The 19366-nt window shown below is 39.6% G+C and overlaps 1 pseudogene; it reads right to left on the bottom strand.

The window, feature by feature from the left end:
• Positions 1-8716: 8716 nt before the first annotated feature.
• Positions 8717-11180, bottom strand: LOC139644097 (serine protease FAM111A-like; annotated as a pseudogene).
• Positions 11181-19366: the final 8186 nt, after the last annotated feature.

Genomic DNA, 19366 nt, shown 5'->3' with positions numbered 1-19366 from the left:
AGAATTCTGAATTTAAAGTCGGAATTCTGACTCGGAATTCAGAATTCTGACCTGGGACCTGCCTACATCCTTCCTAAATGCCGCGCTCACCTCAGCCACCCCAGTCAAAATGGCCTGGACACACCACTGATGTGACCTGAGTAGAGCTTGCTGTAGGTCAGTGCTACTAGTCTGGACTTGGAGGAGAACATTGTTGAGTTAGGGCCGTTTGTTCAACACTAGTCCAAAACTGTGTTTTACAATACTTTTCTCTCCTTTGACTGTCACTATTCCCACAATTTTCACAGTACATACATACACTGTAATGAATTGCTGTAAAGTTACTGTGGATTTACAACAGTATCTTACTGTTAACCGGTTAACCAATAACAGTAGATAACTGTCATTTATCAGCATATAACTGTATTTTCTGTCAAGATGTGGAAATATGCGCTATCATCCCTTTACAAGTCCAGTCACTATCCATCGACATCGTACTGATGATTGTAGGCTGATGTTTCTGTTTTGATGGTAACACTTTTTTTTATTTTTTATTAATGAAACTGCCATACTCATTTTTGAGTGACACGTGACGTGGCTATTCCTGAGCTTGACTTTGGACAGCACAGCTTCAGTATGAGAGCAGTCCACACGGAGTTCAACCAAGCGAGGAGGTAACGTTATACGCTTATCTCCCCGCAAATTACACAAGGGCCCCGCCTCCCCCTCGTGTCAAAGCGTGTGTCAATGTTTACAACTTCGATGAGAGGATGAAGCGGAACTCTCCTTCTGGTCACGAAAAGAGGGGGGGGGGGGAAACACCATGAGAGTGAATTGCGGGAACAGCAATCAGGTAAACTTGTGTTCTCTCCTCTCCAAGTTTGATGTCGGTAAATAACAGTAAGGTTAAGTTGATGTGCTAGCTTGCAGTGCGTCTCTCTCTAGTCTGTGTGTCTTGCTAACCAGCTGCAGTGCATCTCTTGGTCTGTCTGTGTCTTGCTTGCAGCCACTTCCAGGGCTGTTCTGTGACTTTGTGCCTGACAAAAAGTGAAAGTGAAATACAACAATTTATTCCGTTTGATAAACGCCAACGGGCAGCGGTGTTTATAGACTGCTGCTCGGAAAAGATAACCGCATCGCGCGTGAACATGCGTTCATATGCACGTGCACAAAATGAAACTCGCGCTTTCCAGCAGCAGCCTCTGTGGGGACCAGTCCAGTCCAGTCCAGTCCAGTCCAGACAGTATATGGGCGTGATGGCACTCCTCATAGGCACATAATTTTAAAACACGACAATGATTATTTAGTCTCTCAGTCAAGGTTTAGTTACAACTCTGGACTAATGCAAGATGGAAAGCAATGGATTGACATTGACTATTGATTCAATATTGAATTTAAAATGTTGATTAGCTGGGCATACTGGGCAATATGGATGCACATTTCTCAGTAAATAATAACCATCAAGTATTCAGCCAAGCCATAGTATAAATAGTATTTTATATTTGAAAATGTATAAAAGGAAATCTGGGGGAGCCAGTTTGAATGGGCCTGATGCAGCTGATAAAATGAATAATAGTAGGCTATTGTTATCTATAATTTACAGGTGCTATGCTTAATTGTTGGATTGTAGTGGGAGCACTGGGGTGTCAGGTGTGACTGTGTGGCAATGGCAAATGGTTTACATGGCTCACGGGTCAGGTAGGAGGGCCCCTTAGCAGAATTTTGCTTAGGGCCCCAGGTAGGTCAGGACCGGCTCTGCTCTCAGCAGATGGAGAAGTGAGGTGTGTCAGTGTGTTATTCCCAGGAGCAACATTGTCTCTTACTGTTCTCTCTTCTTTGTACTTTTTGTCCTGTCTGTAACCATTTTCTGTCTCTCCCTTGAACACTGTTTATTGCTCTGGCCCCTTCCTCTCCCCCCATACTTGTAAAATAACAGTAAGATGCTGGCGTCTCTGCTGAATTCAGAATTCTGACCTGGGACCTGCCTACATCCTTCCTAAATGCCGCGCCCACCTCAGCCACCCCAGTCAAAATGGCCTGGACACACCACTGATGTGACCTGAGTAGAGCTTGCTGTAGGTCAGTGCTACTAGTCTGGACTTGGAGGAGAACATTGTTGAGTTAGGGCCGTTTGTTCAACACTAGTGCAAAACTGTGTTTTACAATACTTTTCTCTCCTTTGAACAGCCTTGTCTTTGACACATTTTTAAACTGTCACTATTCCCACAATTTTCACACTACATACATATATTTTACATCAAACCTCCATCCTTATGGATGATGGAGGCTTAAGATCATTTGAAGATCTTAAAAGCGCATATAATTTATCCAGAACATCTTTTTACTTTTATTTACAGCTGAGAGTTGCTTTTCAAAGTTATGGAGTCCCATGCAATAATTCTCCTTCTATACACCCACTGCTTAAGCTTTTATGTATTAAACCTAAATGTGGGGGTTTTGTATCCAATCTGTATAAAAAGTTACAGGAATCTACAAGTCCTATAATGGGGGTGACCAAAGTCTGGAATGTTGACTTAAAGGATTGGGAGCAAGTTATTAATTGGAAGAGAGTATGGGGAAATATCAAAGTTGCATCACAAAATTTTAGTCATCAGATGATTCACTACAAATTTATTCATAGACTGTACTTCACTCCCAGGAAACGCTGTCAACTTCAACTTTGCTCTACACCCATTTGGCCCTCTGTGTAATAATGGAGAAATAGGAACCTACTTGCATACAATGTGGCAATGTCCAGATGTGGAGTTTTTCTGGTCTCAAGTGGCATCCCTGATGGGAGCTATAATTGGAATCTATGTACCTTGTATTCCGACTATTTTACTCTAAATGACGATTCTTCATTATCTCTTAATTTTTCTCAGAGAAGACTGTTGCTCCTAGGTTTGACAGCTGCAAAGAAATGCTAATACAGAGGTGGAAGCCCCACATACACTTCATATTACCCATTGGATTGTCCTGGTTTATGACATAATCTCTCTAGAACTTTCCATTGCCCGGTCAAATGGGGCCATGGCAAATAAAGTTGAGGTTCTGTCCAAGGCAATGGAGAAGGTTAAATCTATCTATATGAATCAGGTTGGCCAATAATGTTTGGTTCGCTATGCTAAATGTAATTTCTAACCCTAACCCTTTCAAATGTCATTTTATTTTATTTTTTTCTGTGGAGAGGTATGTGTGTGTATGCATAAATGTATTTGTATGTATATGGGTATGTGTAGGCATGTGTATGTACATGTATACAGTATGTGTGCACGTACAGTATATGCGTGTATATATCTATTAGTAGTAGTTTTATTATTAGCATTATTAGTATTATTATTAGCATTATTAGTATTATTATTATTATTCAATTAGATTATTATTATTTATGTATTTATTTATGTATTTTTTTCCTTTTTTTATTTTTTTATTTTTATGTATTTATTTATTTATTTTTATTTTTATAGTCATTATTATTTTCGCCTATACTATATGCCTAGGTATTACGTAAGCATGCATAGGGAGTTATCTGAAGCCAGCCAGGGGAGGGGAGGGGAAGGGAGTAAGCTAGGGAGGGGAGGGGAGGGGAGGGGAGGGGAAGGGAGGGGAGGGTGGGATAAAATGTTAGGTTTCTTTCTTTTGTTTTTTTTCTCTTTTTCTTGAATTACACTGTCCGCAACATTGTGTTAAGGAGATGTATAGACACATATGGATGTGATACATGCGGGTATATGTATTTGATTTATTATCGTTACACTGTAAAGAAACAAAATCAAAATTTGATCACAAAAAAAAAAAAGTGGGTGAATTATTCAATGCTTGCATGTCAGTCGGGGGCCCTGTGGGAGGGCGGGGCCCGTTTCAGTTGAAATGGGTGAAACATAGCTAAGGCCGCCACTGCTGGTAGTAGTAGTAGTAGTAGCTGTAGTAGTAGAAGTAGTAGCAGTAGAAGTATTAGAAGTATAAAGCCTCCCAACGTGAGAGAGAAAGAGAGAGAAGAGAGGCACAGAGAGAGAGAGGTATGGAGTAAGCAGTCGATCAGCAGGAAGACAATATTCAGGAAGGCTTATGTGTAAAAGCATGAAGGTATAGGGAGTACAAATGTTGAGTATAAGGTATATTTTGAGTAGAATAAAACTGAAAGTAAGGAAGCGACAAGTATGAAAATATGTAAAAGACATGTTAAAATGGAGAAGAGTGAAAAAAGGAGAAGTGGAGAAGAGCTGCATGTGAGCAGCAGTGGAACAGAAAGTGACAGAGTGGAGCCCTAGTGTCGAACAAACGTTCAAAACTCAAAAACTATACATCATATTGCTTATATATTTACATTGTGAGAGCAGAAGTAGCTGAAGAGTTGAATATATAACATGTATGTAATGTTAAAGTTGTGGAAGTGATTGAAGTTTAAAAGCAGAAACCTGTTCAAAATAGACACACACGGTATAGGTGTTGAACAAACACCCTAACTCAAAAACTACAAGTGCTTTTACTTAGATATTTACATTGTGAGTGACAGAAGAAATAGCCTAAGAGTTTGATGTAAAATGTCTAATTGCTTTTTAGTTGCTTTTTAAATGAGTCTAGCGCACCACAGACATCACTATCTTATATTTACAGGATCTCTTGAACCTTATGTGCTCTGTTTAGCTATATCTCTGTACAATGCATCAGACTTCTTGGAGGTTTATGTTTTTATTGTAAGTGGTCCCTGTTAAACATAAGACATCACTATCTTATATTTACAGGATCTCTTCTCCCTTATGAGCTCTGTATATATTATACACACTGGTGGACATCTGACAGACAGATTGTTGTAGTGTTTGTATATTTCCTCCTATTTTGGAAGATTTGTTGTTGTGTATGTGTATTGTACATTTGTTCACCTGCCCAGGGACTGGGGATGAAAATGAGCTGTTTAGCTATATCTCTGTACAATGCCTCAGACTTCTTGGATGTTTATGTTTTGTTACAACCCAAGTACAAGTAACAAAGGATGATGGACACACAAAACAAATAAATGTGCAATAGATTTATTTAAAAGAATAAGACAGAACCAACAAGGCAGACGGGGAGGGAGACGGAATACCTTTGTTAAAGATTAATTATCTCGTCAAACACTCTGAACAAAGATGACAAATCTGCGTAAATCAAAAGAAATCCTTCTCTCTTAACTGCAGTCAGACTTTACCTGGTAGTGGAGCAGATACTCGTCTCTCAGATCACAGCCGTACCAGACAGAGGGTTTGAGAGAAGTTTCTGTGTGTGGCTTTGAGAGTATATACAGTAGTTCATCCAATAGGAACATTACAGTTTTTCTCTTATCCAATAGGAAGACATTACGTAGTGACGATGCGTGTCAAGCGCATCGTCCCCCCCCCGGCATTCCACCAGCTCTCCCAGTCCTTAAATGCCAGTGATCTTTTGAAGCCTGAATGTAGTGGGAAAGATGGTGTCTGTATCAAAGACATGTTTATGAAATACAAAGAGGAACAACAGTGACGACCACGTCAGCAAAACTTTCTTTGTAAATTAACATGGTCTGAACTTACCATCAGATGTATGGGGTGGAAGTAAAAAAAAAACAAATAAATCAAACAGTGAATGGTTTAAATAGTTATCAAATTAAATGGTGGATTGAATTTAACGCTGCTTTTAACACCACTTCATTAGATTTGTGACGACTCTCCCTCTCTGTCTGCCTTGTTGGTTCTGTCTTATTGTTTTAAATAAATCTATTGCACATTTATTTGTTTTGTGTGTCCATCATCCTTTGTTACTTGTACTTGGGTTGTAACAAAACATAAACCTCCAAGAAGTCTGAGGCATTGTACAGAGATAAAGCTAAACAGCTCATTTTCATCCCCAGTCCCTGGGCAGGTGAACAAATGTACAATACACATACACAACAACAAATCTTCCAAAATAGGATGAAATATACAAACACTACAACAATCTGTCTGTCAGATGTCCACCAGTGTGTATAATTTATACAGAGCTCATAAGGTAGAAGAGATCCTGTAAATATATAAGATAGTGATGTCTTATGTTTAACAGGGACCACTTACAATAAAAACATAAACCTCCAAGAAGTCTGATGCATTGTACAGAGACACCTCACAGCAGTGTGTGCTGCAGCAGAGAAAAATAGTTGTGAAAATGAAATGAACACAGACAGACACAATGGATCAGCGTGGCTGAAGCCTGTCTCTTTAAAAACAGAGGCAGCACAATATGTCCTCATGACCTCATTCACAGCAAAAGCACAGCGTTCTGCAACTGCTACATATACCTGAGTATGTGAAGCATTTGTCTACTCTAACCCTAAAATCACTGTTGGATCATGTATAGTGGCAAAGAGGCCAACATGAGAATACTGTATATTCTTCAGCATATGACTTGATTACACACACAAACACACACACACACACAAACACACACTGCGATTAATAGACTTTGTCTGCACAGATTACTCTCACATAACAGGAAACATCAGTGTTGATCCCTCCATTATATAGGGAGGGGTTGGTCACCCTGCTTCAGGGAGCCGTCTTCCAATCCTGCCTACTGTACATCCATTGGAACAACAGTAGTAGGCCTAATGGATGCTGATTGGCCGGCTGTAAACAAGATGAGTCTGAATCTCTGAAGTAAAAAGACAGCTGTAGTCTACTTTTGCGTAGGCCTGCGTTAAGGCCGACTTCTATATCTTTAAAAAGCCTTTGTTTTCATTTCTGTTTCCACTTTCCACCGTATTCCATGTTGTCTGTCTGTGAGTCACCAGTAAAAATGACAGAATCTTCCCCTGTTTTTGTGGTTTGAATTTGAATTGAATGTCTTTTTTTTCTTTTAGTCATGTCAGTATCATGATAAAGTATGAACTTGACCACGGTCGTCATTCTGTGCATTTTGACTGTCAAAATAAAAGCTAAAGGAGGTCAAGCAGGCAGTGACTAGTGGACACCTGGATTACAGCGCCTCCTAGTGGATTAAAGTCCACATGTCAACAAGTATCTGCAACCTCTAGTCTGTGGCATGAACTTTGATGCCACTGCTATGACAAGAAGTCTTTCTGTACAATAGGACAGCATTTGTTCATATCTGAGGAATTGTTTTCATAAGTATCTGTATCATAATGTAATGAGTTGTTAGTTGACAAAGTCTTTTCACACACTGAAGTTACATTCAGTAGTTCTAGTGTTGTGCCTTTGTTGTGTTGAGTCAGGCAGTTCACTATGGTGTTTCTACTGTTTAGTTACATTGAAAATACAAAGTGGGTACGTTCACACTGAGGTTGTAAGCTCAACAGTTATGGAACAAGTTGGAATTAAATATATTTCAACAGCAAAAACACAACATTGTAAATTTCCTGACCCTCTTCTACAGAAGCCCAGCACTCTTAAACTATCATTAACTTGAGTGACTGAAGTATTCAGCTAACTCTAACTCTAAAATCAGTTCCATGTCTGACTGTACACCTCATGTTTCTGTTTCCCAACAAACACTGGACTTCAGTTTCATTTTATTTGCCCAATGGTTATGGTAACAAGACTAGGTAGACCAAGTAAGCCGGGCCTCCTCTTGGCTTTCGCACCCTAGTATAACACCTGTGCTGTACTGCCCTCTGCATTGTAGTGATATACTATAAGTGTGGTGGCCCATGCACATGGTGAAAATTTGACTAGAGTTTTCTAATCTGTTGTGTGTAAAACGTAAAAAATAAAAGTGAGAAAAATGGCTCTAAACATTCCAAAACATTCCATTTTCTCCAGTGGCGTTCCACCAACTTAGTCTACAGGAGAGAGTAAGGAACAAACACACCAGCACTGAAAATAAATCCAATATGATTTGTTATCCTCAACCACATACTTGGTCACTAAGACGGTCTTGAAACGCCGCGGTGCGTTGGCCGCTCCACATTTGCATATTGTTGAGGTCTAGGCTACTTTATGCAAATCAGGGGCGTCCAGCGTGACTCGCCGCCTCTGGGAACTCCTGAAACTCGTGTACAGGCTTTTAAACTAGCCGTTGTCGACGTAAAATGGAGACAGATTCAACCACCGCACGGCTTATTTGTCGCCTCAAATGTTTTCAGAAACACATTTCGGTGAACTATTTTTGTAATATAAGAGAAAGTTTCCAAACGATGTGAACCGTGTGTTTCCAGTTTGAAATCCGGGGGCAGACGGCCCAACGAGCGACAGCGTTCGTCCAATCAGGTGCAGCAAGGAAATGTTTATTTGTTGGTCTGTCTGGTAGATAGAGCCAGTTTAATACATCCATGAGATAGAGGGGCACGCCCATCCCTCGCGTGAAATGACGACCCTGTGGAAAATAACAGTGCAAACAGTGCAATATCAGTATACCGCCATAACTGTGTAGGTCTTGATGCCTATTGTCGCGCGACTTTCAACAATAGTCAGTCAGAATGAAATTCATTGTGCAGGAGAGGAAATAAGCCCAGAAGGCTTATTCAAGGTCATCCCCTTAATTTCAATAAGTCATAAAAAACATTCATATAAAATATACATACCAACATTACCAATCATTAACATCCCACCATCAGTCATCAAAACATACTGTATATACAAAAGAGACAAAACAGAAAAATTGATTTCTTGTGCATACATAAATATGCACAAGAGCCAGTATACAGCTGCTGAAGCACAATCTGTGTTAGATATAAAATATTTTTGTGACTTGAAAACTATTAGAGAGGATAATGACTTCAATGTCGTGTTCAGTGAATTCCATAGATGAGGTCCTCTACTGACATTGAATAACTGACGACAACAATCGTCTTCACTGCAACATTAGGACTGGTACAGAGAAATAGGCACACAACTCACACACACACACACACACACACACACACACACACACACACACACTCTGCCAAAACTGTTGGGTACAAAACAGTGTTCAGATGTTCTTCTACCAATAGATGCTGCTCTGGTTGGGCATTACTGTGGTTGCTACTCGTTTTACAGTAATTAGCTCAAGTGTGGACTTTGTGTGTATTTTTCTTGATGTGACCACAGCTTTTAACTTATTATTGAACACGATACACAAATACATAATTCCTGACTGAACATCAGATCAAACCCATCTTTTGTCAGAAAAAAGGCCAAGAGATAAGAATGATTAAATGTTTATTATCATATATAACAATTTTAAATTGATAATATCCATGTATTATTATACATCATGTATTCCACAGTTACATTTTCATCTACTAACAACTTTATTCAGATAAAAAAAATAAAAAAGGTCACCATATTCATTGCTGATACACAGATTCACTGAAATTTGAATTCATTTGCAATGGACTATGTTTTTCATTGGTTATAACAGATGTAATCCTTCACCAGCACTAAACTAAACTATTGGATTTGTAAGAGAAATCACCGACTCAATGGAAGATCTGAAAATGACAGGAGCATTCTCTGTTGTCAAGTCAGTCACTTCTGTTACCCATTTAGAATGAGACATTTTTAATAAAGCAAAATACTTGCATAATCCTTTCTTTTTATGACTGTAACCATTCTGTCACTGGGAGTAAACAATGATTTGATCAACTGGAAAACACTAGCTGCTGTCTCTTCACAGAAGAAGCCACTAGAGTGCAAACCAAACACTCGGCCATGAGCATCAAACACTGGGGAGCCAGAAGAGCCGTGATACATGAAGGTGTTGTAGGTCACTACTTTGTTCACTTTACCTCCACCCTGCAGTATGTTGTGAATGCCTTGATTTTTGATCATCTTTGTAGGTCTCTACATATTTGTCTACAGCCTCCTCTCTCTTCTCTTTCTCAATGATACATGTGGGATCCAGTTTTTTCACACCTCCTGCTGGGTGACCGATAATGCAGGCTTCACCATCTACAGGTACTGGACCACATTTCTTCAGGAGTCCTGGTGGTAGCTTGGGCTTCTGTTTTGTCTGAGGAGCTGCTGTCTGTGTGTCAGGCTCAAGCTCAAGTATGGCATAATCCAGTTCATGTGCACTTGCATGATAATTGCATGCAATGATTGTTTTCTTAACTTTGACCCAATAGTAATCTAAAACAGATGGCTCTTTATAGTTAAATACAGCATGTACATCTGTAGTTACCTGCCACTTATCTCCATCTTGTACAACACAGTCTTTGAATAAGTGTGCATTAGTCAGGATGAAGTTATCAAACATGATAAAGCCTGTGCCAAACTTCACTAAATGAGTGCTGGATCTTTCCAAAGTCTTCCTTCCTCAGATCCAATGCTTTCTGATAGGAATCACCTGGGAATCGACTCTCCATCCATTATTTCAGATCTGGAAACTGCGTATGAAGGAGACTAGAAATCTCTGCATGGTCAATGTTGTCACTGCTGCTGACACTGTGGCTGCTCTGTTGCACTACATCTGAGATTGGTTTTGCCTCTGACTTATCATCACTGGGCTGTGAATCATGTGATGCCGCTTGATTCGCCTGCTGATTTTCATTCGTTTCTTCACAAACTGTGGATTTGTCACTTCTTCTTCGTGGAACACATATCTTGAACTTTTTTTCATGTAGGTTGTCAACCACTTGAGTATGTTCAGTGTGAGAGGTTGTATCTGCATTATCAGAGAGGGTGAACTTGCCGAGGTTATTCATGAAGCGACCGTCTCTTTTCAGAGCTTCTTCCACAGTGATCCCCCTCTCTGCATAGACGCAGAGATACTTAAAGTTTTTGAAAGCCTTACTTATTAACAGCTGCTTTGTTTTGGTGTTTTTTCCTCCCTTTGTTTCAATGCAGAATGTAACGTAACTGCCCTGTGAAGCTATGTCTTGATGTTTAGCTTCAACCTTTTCTGATTCAGAGACTATGACCAGAAACTCATCTTCCCCAATCAAATGACAAGGAAAATGTGTTGCAATAGCAATTTCCTCTTCTGCTCTGCCCAACTGAATTACAATTTTTTCATCCAGATATGTTTCCGGATATTTTTCACTTGTTCTCAGTGCCTCCAGGACTGTGCGACGACGACCACAGGTAATGTTGTAGTTATTGGGAGCGTTGCTCAGTTTAAATCTGAAATGATGAGGATGTTCCACCTGCAGGAAATGAGAGTAAGAAGATAAAAGTGAGATTCATGTGGTAAACATGCAACCTGTTTTGTGCATTTAGAATGCATTACAGTCTACTGACCCTGGAATCACCATCATCCTCCACTCTCATTTGACCGGGTGCAGAATTGATCTGTGAGAAGAGAAGTGATACTATGGACACCGATTTTTTCCTAAAATTTTGATATGGCATTTTTGTTTTCCAACCAGAGGAAATATTCACAAAAAAAAAACAATCTCCTTGGTATGTCCACTGTAACTTCTGTTCCAGACAAGCATAACATGCAAGCTTTGGTTTCTATTAAGGTCTCTGCTGTTGAGTGAGTTCATAACAAGCTGTGTATTTAAGTGAAAAATTGAAAATGTCTAGGTATGTCCTTTTGTGATCCAACTACAAGCTGATACATATTTCAGTCAAAATAATTTGTAGTGTGTTATGTATATTTGGCAACATCTTTTTACATTTCTACAGAGCCCCTAAAGTCCCGAAAGGAATATATCACCTTTCGGGACTTTAGGGCCTCCGTACATTTCTGATGACTAGAGGGGAAATGATTTTAATGCTAGTCAGGTTGCACGGTCAGCCTCATGAGCAGTGTCCCTCCTGGAGCTGGTTGGGTTCAGTGTCTTGTTAAATGACTACAATTACAGCTGCAACCCCTCATGCTACAGTAGCATATTACCTATCTGCTGTGGTGATCAGAGGTTTAGGTATCCCAGAGCTACCTTGACACAAAGGTAATAGATTTCACACACACTGGTTTGACCATCTGTTGAGGTCAAGTTCACCAGTTTGAGATTCATAATGTTCTGAGGTTAATTTTATGCACGAATGACGATTGTGATGGGTTGGCAGTATGCGTAATTGTGAACGGATAGGCAATGGTTGTCACAGTGAGATGAGTTGGCCCTGGCTGAGAACCGATGTTATGCAGAACACTCACTGGACCCAACTGACTGTAATGCACCTAAAATGTTAATGATGTAAATGCTAATACATCAGTTGTAAATAATAAAAAGCTATGCTGGAGGAAGTGGAGGAGCAGGTACGCAAGAAACAAGTGAACTGAGGAGAGAAGGCGAGTACCTCAGATATATGAAAGGTGGGGAGTTCTGATTGGTTGAGTGATTGATTGGTAGATTGGCGCTCTGGGCCCTAGGGTGCTGTAGGGTTTTAAAGAGTGTGGTGGTATAAGCTAACCTGATGCGCCAGATGGTTTGTTACACAGAACCATCTGGGAAGTCGTCATTGGAAACTGTTTGGAAAAGGGCAGGCACTTTCAAAAAATACTTGGCAGTTGATTGGATGAACCATCTGTCTATCACCGTCTATCACGGGCTAACTTCAACCAATCAGATCAATGAACCATATAAACAAACTCTTGCCGAAGCCGGTCGGGAGAAGAGCGAAAACATCTTTTCCATCCAGAAAAGCCTTCAGTGTTCTTTGCTCTTCTTTCAATGAAGAAATACTCTGCAGTTCAGAAATAACTGATGTTACAGCAGCATATATGCTAGTCTCTTTAGGAGCCGCCATTGTTGTGAACGAACGGTCGCTTCTCTCTGTCGTCACACCTAAGCCCCGCCCCCAGCTGCCCTCACAGGACGCTGATTGGTCCGCACCACTGTGGTCCGCCCACAAACGCATAACTTGAAGCCTGGCAAGATGGATTCTCGCGTGGCATGTATAGAACATATAGAATCTCTCCTCCCAAACCTCAGTCATAAGCTCCATAAAAAGCTGCTCCAATATCAATACATGAATTCTGTGAGGACTGTATAGCAATTTACCGTCAGTTTGCTGAGTTTCTCTTCCATGTTTTGAGGATTCAGGGAAGTCAGCTCTGTCCTGTACAAAGAATTGACATGTTCAGCACCCACAAGATATTTGATCATTATTATTAGTAGTAGTATTAGTAATAGTAGTAGTACTAGTAATATAAAGGAATGTGTATTAAGAGGTTCAATAAAATACAGTGTTTGTTGACTGTGAAAGGCTGCCAGTGGTTTAGTGCTTTGTAAACAGGCGTGTACATTCTATAGCAGTTAGCTGAACAAAAGAATGTGGACAAACCTTCCTCTCTTTTGTGTTGCCCTCTTATTCATTTATTTTTATTTAGACAACCACAGAGAGCAGGATATGTGTTGAAGATGAGCCCTGTGCTTCAAACACCCTCATATTTAACATTCCATCTGAAGATTTGGTGACTGCACACTGATTATTTCAACCTACTCCAACAGGAAGCCTTCCCCCAGTGTACAAAGAGGAAATAAGTTTTTGATAAACCCTGATTGTGAGATTGATAATCGTGAACACGAGCAGTGCCGCAGCAGTAGACCACTCTGCACGACTAAAATGCAGTAAATGCTACCAGAGAGTCAATGGAAAGCCTCAGTAAAGCATATAGCATCTTTGTTGCTATAGCTACCTAGATGACACAAACCTAAACCTGTCAAGTGCAGTTGATTGTGTAGTGCACAGATCATAGAGTACGCTACGTTGGTGGGCGGGACAAAACAATTTGATTGACACATGGTAGTAAACTGAATTGTTTATATTGCTTGTGAAAAAATAAATGTCAAGGCAATCAAATGCAATGATAAAATAATTTGTAAATCATTTCATTTGATCACTGTGCAATCATTTCATTTGGTAGTGTTTTAACACTTCAATATTTAGTTTAATTGCATTGATGTAACATTTAATATGATGGCATCTTATATCAAAATGTAGCTGTTCCTATGTCAATTAACTAGAAGTAACACATTTCCAATATCTCTATCTAACACAGTTTTATAATATGTTTAGTCCACAGACCACTTTTTTACTTTCAATACTATAAAACTGAAATGTTACCCTCACCAAAAAAGTTAGTGACTTTCAGATGTTTTAACACAGTAGATGAGTGCAGGTCAAGAAAGCAAACATTTTGATGTTACATTTTTGTTTCTGTGACCTTCAAAGGACCAGAAAATAGCTGTGTGCCAACCAACCTCTGTTGCCAACCAACCCCGGTCTCCACATGATGGGATCTGTGTTAATTATTTCTTTATATGAATGTAATCTTAATTGTAGGCTAATCTTGTCATGCCAGTAAAATTTAAAAAACATGTTAGGGTCTACTGTCCATTGTCACCTGCTGAAGTTGGCTTAAAGCTGTCACACTAATCATTTAATTAATAGCACTAAATCACATTGGTCTTTTTCTTTTGTCTATTTTTCTATCTGTGTGCTGTTAGGTGTGTTGGTGATATTCAGTTGCTGTCAACATATTCTGTCTATTGCTACAATAATAGATCATTTCAGAGGGTTTTAAATTAAAAAATATTTTTTAATCATTATTTAATTTATACTCTTAACACAACCACTCCAAATACCAAAGAAATATGAGAATTATGTCCTCTTGAAAAAATGATGAATAGTTTCTGAAAAATAAATGCATCATAAAATACTTCCAGAAGATTGTCTATGATTGAAGACATGATTAGCTAACATAATTAAGCTATTATCTAAAAACATTCATAAATGCCTCATGTTTGCTACCATTTCAGACAGTCACAGTTGTCTTGCACAGAATGCATTAAATAAAAAATAGTAGTGATGTTTCGCTAAAAAAATATTAGCATTATAAAGGCAGCATAAGCCACTTTCACCATTGGTTCCAATTACAGTGGACCCTAAATGTTTTAGTGCATACAGACAAAGACTTTTAAAAGGCTTGAACGACCTCATTAAGAATTCATTATCTCGTCATTACCTCGTTTTGCAGGGTGCATCCACCCTGAACAAAGATGAACAATCTGCGTAAATCAAATCAAATCTTTCTTAACTGCCATCATACGTTACCTGGTAGAGGTGAAGATTCTTGTCTCTCTGATCACAGCGGTGCAAGTAGGGGTAGAGTGAAGTTTCTGTGTGGCTCACAGAGTATATAGTTTTTCTTTTGTCCAATAGGAACACTACAATTTTCTCTTATCCAATGGGAACATGACAACAACATTACAGGAACATATTACATGGTCAAACTGCATGTCGAGAGCTGCCTCACCCTGGCATTGCACTCACAAACCATCTCTGCCAGTCATTACATGCCAGTGATCTTTTGAAGCCTGAATGTTGTAAGATGGTGTTTATATCACAGCACAACATGTTTATGAAATAAAAAAAAAGGAACAACAGTGATGACCATGTCAGCAAAACGTTGTAAATCAACATTATTATTATAGAGCCTAAGGTCTGAACTTATCATCTGATGAAGGTGCTGCTTGAATGAAACCAGTGTCCAACCCTGCTGATGACTGAACACCTGACAGCACAGCCTCTTCAATTACTTGGCAGGTAATGACTGGCAGAGTTGGTTTGTGGGTGGAATGCCAGGGTGAGGCAGCTCTCTCCATGCAGTTTCACTATGTAATATGTTGGATTAAAGAGAAACTATATACACAGACTCAGTCCTTGGACCTCCTCTTTTCACAATTTATATAAATAATATTGACAAAAATATGGAAAATGCTAGTTTTCATTTTTATGCAGATGTCATTTATGTTGAGGACCTTCAATGTGCTTTTAACTTTACTTGAGAAATAAGTCCTGCTTTTCTTTTGAGGTGAGAACACAGCTGGTCACAGCTACTTTTCTAACTGCTCTAGATTATGGAAACATTTTATATATGTAGGCTTCAGTGTGTCTGCTGGACACTGTGTATCACGGGGCCTTGAGGTTTGTTACAAACTATAAATCTTTAACACATCACTATTCTCTATCAGAAAGTGGGTTGACCCTTCCTGGCCTTATGTAGGCTGAGTCACTGGTATAGTTTTATTTATTAAGCCATACTGAAACAATTCCCATCTTATTTCTGTACGTATAATGTCCAGCAGACGAATGAAAATTACTGGCTACGCTCACAAAACTGTTTTACTGAATGTAAAAAAGGCTTGTACAGAGTTTGGTAAAAAGGCATTTTAGTTCTCAGCCCCTATGGCATGTGAATGAGCCCCAGAGTCTCCAGCAGGCTACAGGTACGTACTGGGCAAAGCACTCTTTGCCATTTTCATCATTACCCAAGAACAAGAGCACAGACTCAACATAGTTGAAACTCTTTTTAAAAGCACTCATCCTCTTTAGGTCTGTACTGACCTCCCCTGTTGTAGAGCTTCAGTAAATCCCCTCCGTTCATTTCATCAGTGATGTTGCTTATAGTGGCCTCTGGGATTCCAGGTACCTTCAATTTATCACTCGGGATCTTAAGTGAATGTGACGGACCAATTTCATGGGCATTTTGAAAGTCCTTAGCTCATAATTTCAAATAGAGAAGTGTAATGTTATGTCATAAGAGTTTCTTCTGGTTTATAACCATCCTCATCACAAATATGTGAATATGGCTGACTAGGCTGACTCAAAGGCTCTGTGGGACAGACTTATCTAGAACAGAATCATCTACATTCTTTACACTAATATGTTTCCTGGAAATGTGAGGCTAAACTGGACACAACTGGACACAACCCTGTTTAACTCAATGCATTTGCACAACCAAAGTTAGCTATAGTTTACTAATGTAATCTAACTAAATGTTGCACAATCCTCTACTTGCTGCCATGTGGTTTCACTATGGAATTTTCCACAACAGATGCAAGATGGAACAAAGCTGTTTTGTTTTTTCAGTTTATTTTTTTTATATAAAAGTCAAGTTTAATTGCACTTTTATCTTATTGGTTAGTCTAACCGCTCCAGCACGCAATGGTTCAAATAACCACCCAGGCTAACCAGCTCTAGTCTGTCTGCCTGTGCAAGCATATGAGCACAGACAAGCGGTGGCAGGAAAATGAAACTGGAGAATGAATATGTATAACAGTGTAAATAAAGCTGTCTGACAATGAACATGGCAGTTGATTTCTGACTATTCACACCATTGTTCTTAATGTCTGTTATAAAATGGATTTTAAACAACGGTTAGTTCCAGTCGAGTAATTTGATTGGACAAGAGTCATTCCATGAGTGCTGATATACAGTATAAAAGCACTGGGACTTTTTACTATATGTATCACTCCACTTCACAGGTGTTGTAATGTAACCTTTGATTACACAAAATTCTAACTTCATTCACCTAGCGACAGTGCAAATATGGATACATTTCCAAAAATTACATTTGACCTAAATTATGAACGGTCGTCAGAGGAGGACGAGGGGGAGGAAAGTAAGCGGAATTCATCTGTGCAAACCTGTGCTGATATTACATCAGCAGACCTTGACGAATTAGAGAAAAATAAAAATGAAGCTAGCTAGTTATTAGAGTTTTCACGATACTAGAATTTCTAACTTCGATACAATACCCAGGAAAATATCGATATGCAATACCATTTTCTATACCGGGGGGGGAAAATATGAGTTTTCAATCTTTTCTTTTTAAATATTGCTTTCATGTTAAAATATAATTTTAACGTGAAAACAATATTTTAAAGTTTTAAGTCAAACAACATATTTTTGATTGACAGGTGTCAATCGCAGTCATGATTTGCTCTTTTTTATTGAGGGGAGTGAGCTTATACTGCACAAGCATGTGAAACATCATATTGCCTCCTGGCCTCTGCAGCAGAGACTATAAGCAACTGAGCAAAAAACAGAGACACAGAGACCCAAACTAGTCACACACAGGGGGAAATGCCAGTGCTTGTTGAAGCAACAGATACCCACCAATGAGAGGGAAAAATCAGCAGGGCTAGAGTTAGAGGATTATTATTGACAGAATGATTTTAATCGGACATTTCAACGTCCGGTCGAGCCTTCTGACCGGGCCGGACAATGCATCTGGCAAACCTACTTGATAACGTTAGCTAGCTCTGTAGCTAACGTTTGGTTTGCTAGCTAAACTAAAACGGATGATGTGCAGGGTACGTTAACGTTTATGATAAATGTTTAATGCTTCAGTGATGTTGAAACGGGAGCTTTAGCTAACCTCTCGAAATTCTTTATATAGACTGGCGTGTCGGTCCTTAAGGTGCTTCGCCAAGTTTGAGATGTTCCCCCCCTTCGTCGGCAGGCACCACTCTGTAGCATTGTTTGCTGACTGAAGGCAACAACCCAGCTGACTGCTAGAGGAGGGGCTGTGGGCAGCAGTGCAGGGTGTGTGTGTGTGTGTGTGTGTGTGTGTGGCTAGTGGAGGCGGAGAAATAATATGTTTGATTTTTCATTATGAGAAAGCACTGCTGGTATCGATACTGTTGCAAATGAGTATTGTATCTGTTTAAAATTTTTAGTATCGATACTTATCGAAGTATTGATACTTTTGACAACCCTACTAGCTATAGCTGTAGCTACCCAGATAACAATGACTTGTCGGCCCAACGGTGGCCCATCGGAGACGGTTTCGTTGGCAGAACGTTGGCAGAACGTTGGCAGCCAGTGAAACTGTCTACGTCTTTTTGGCCGCTGGCATTACATTGGCCCAACGTCGTATTTTAAACAGATGTGAATGGGGTTCGGGTGGCTACATTTTCGTTTTCTCCAAACTTTCCACGGCCGGCTCAACATTGACTCATAACCAATTGCCACGTTTGAATTTTGGTCTGAATTCCTTAGCTTATGATGAAAGGAAGACGAAAAGAAAAAATCAAATCACATGCTTTTAGGCTACAGAGCAACAGTAACAGTAACCAATATCAACAAATTCAACCATATATCACATATTACCGGTTACCTTGGCTGAGTGTTGATCGCATAACAGTTGTTCCAACGAAAAGTAGCTAATTAGAGGTAGCGTTAGTGCTCAAGCTAGACGACAGTTGAGATAGTTAGCTTGCTTGTTGAGAACTGCAGCTTTAGTCGCTAAGGAATCATGTCATCTAGTCATGCGCACTGCGCTAGATTTTATTATTAGACTACTACTACTAATAATAATCATAATGATGATAATAGTAAAAAACGTAATAGCCTATGTTTTCATTTTTATGCAGATGACAGTCATTTATGTTGAGGACCTTCAATGTGCTTTTAACTTTACTTGAGAAATAAGGGGGCGATCACACCGAGAAGCGTCGCTAGAAACGCGTCGCCACCAAAACGCGTTGCCACCAAAACCATTGTTTTCCTATGGTACGGCGCGCCTGGCACGCGCTCTTCTGTTGCGCCGCACGTCGCGTTTTTCTGGCGGTTTTTAGGCACGCATAAAAGTTAAAATAATCTCAACTTTTCAGCGCAAGGCGCGGAGTCTCACCGCTCGTCAATGTCACATTTGGGCCAGGCAGCCAATCAAATCAAGCAGAAGGCGGGCTTTCCTTCCTGTTGTGATGTGGTATGAT

The sequence above is a fragment of the Centroberyx affinis genome, unplaced genomic scaffold (genome assembly GCF_046629955.1).
Source record: "Centroberyx affinis isolate AG114_WGS23_722 - 3 ecotype Tasmania unplaced genomic scaffold, CSIRO-AGI_Caff_v1 ptg000701l_1, whole genome shotgun sequence".
NCBI classification, from domain to species: domain Eukaryota; kingdom Metazoa; phylum Chordata; class Actinopteri; order Beryciformes; family Berycidae; genus Centroberyx; species Centroberyx affinis.
This window is presented reverse-complemented; position numbering and strand designations above follow the sequence as displayed.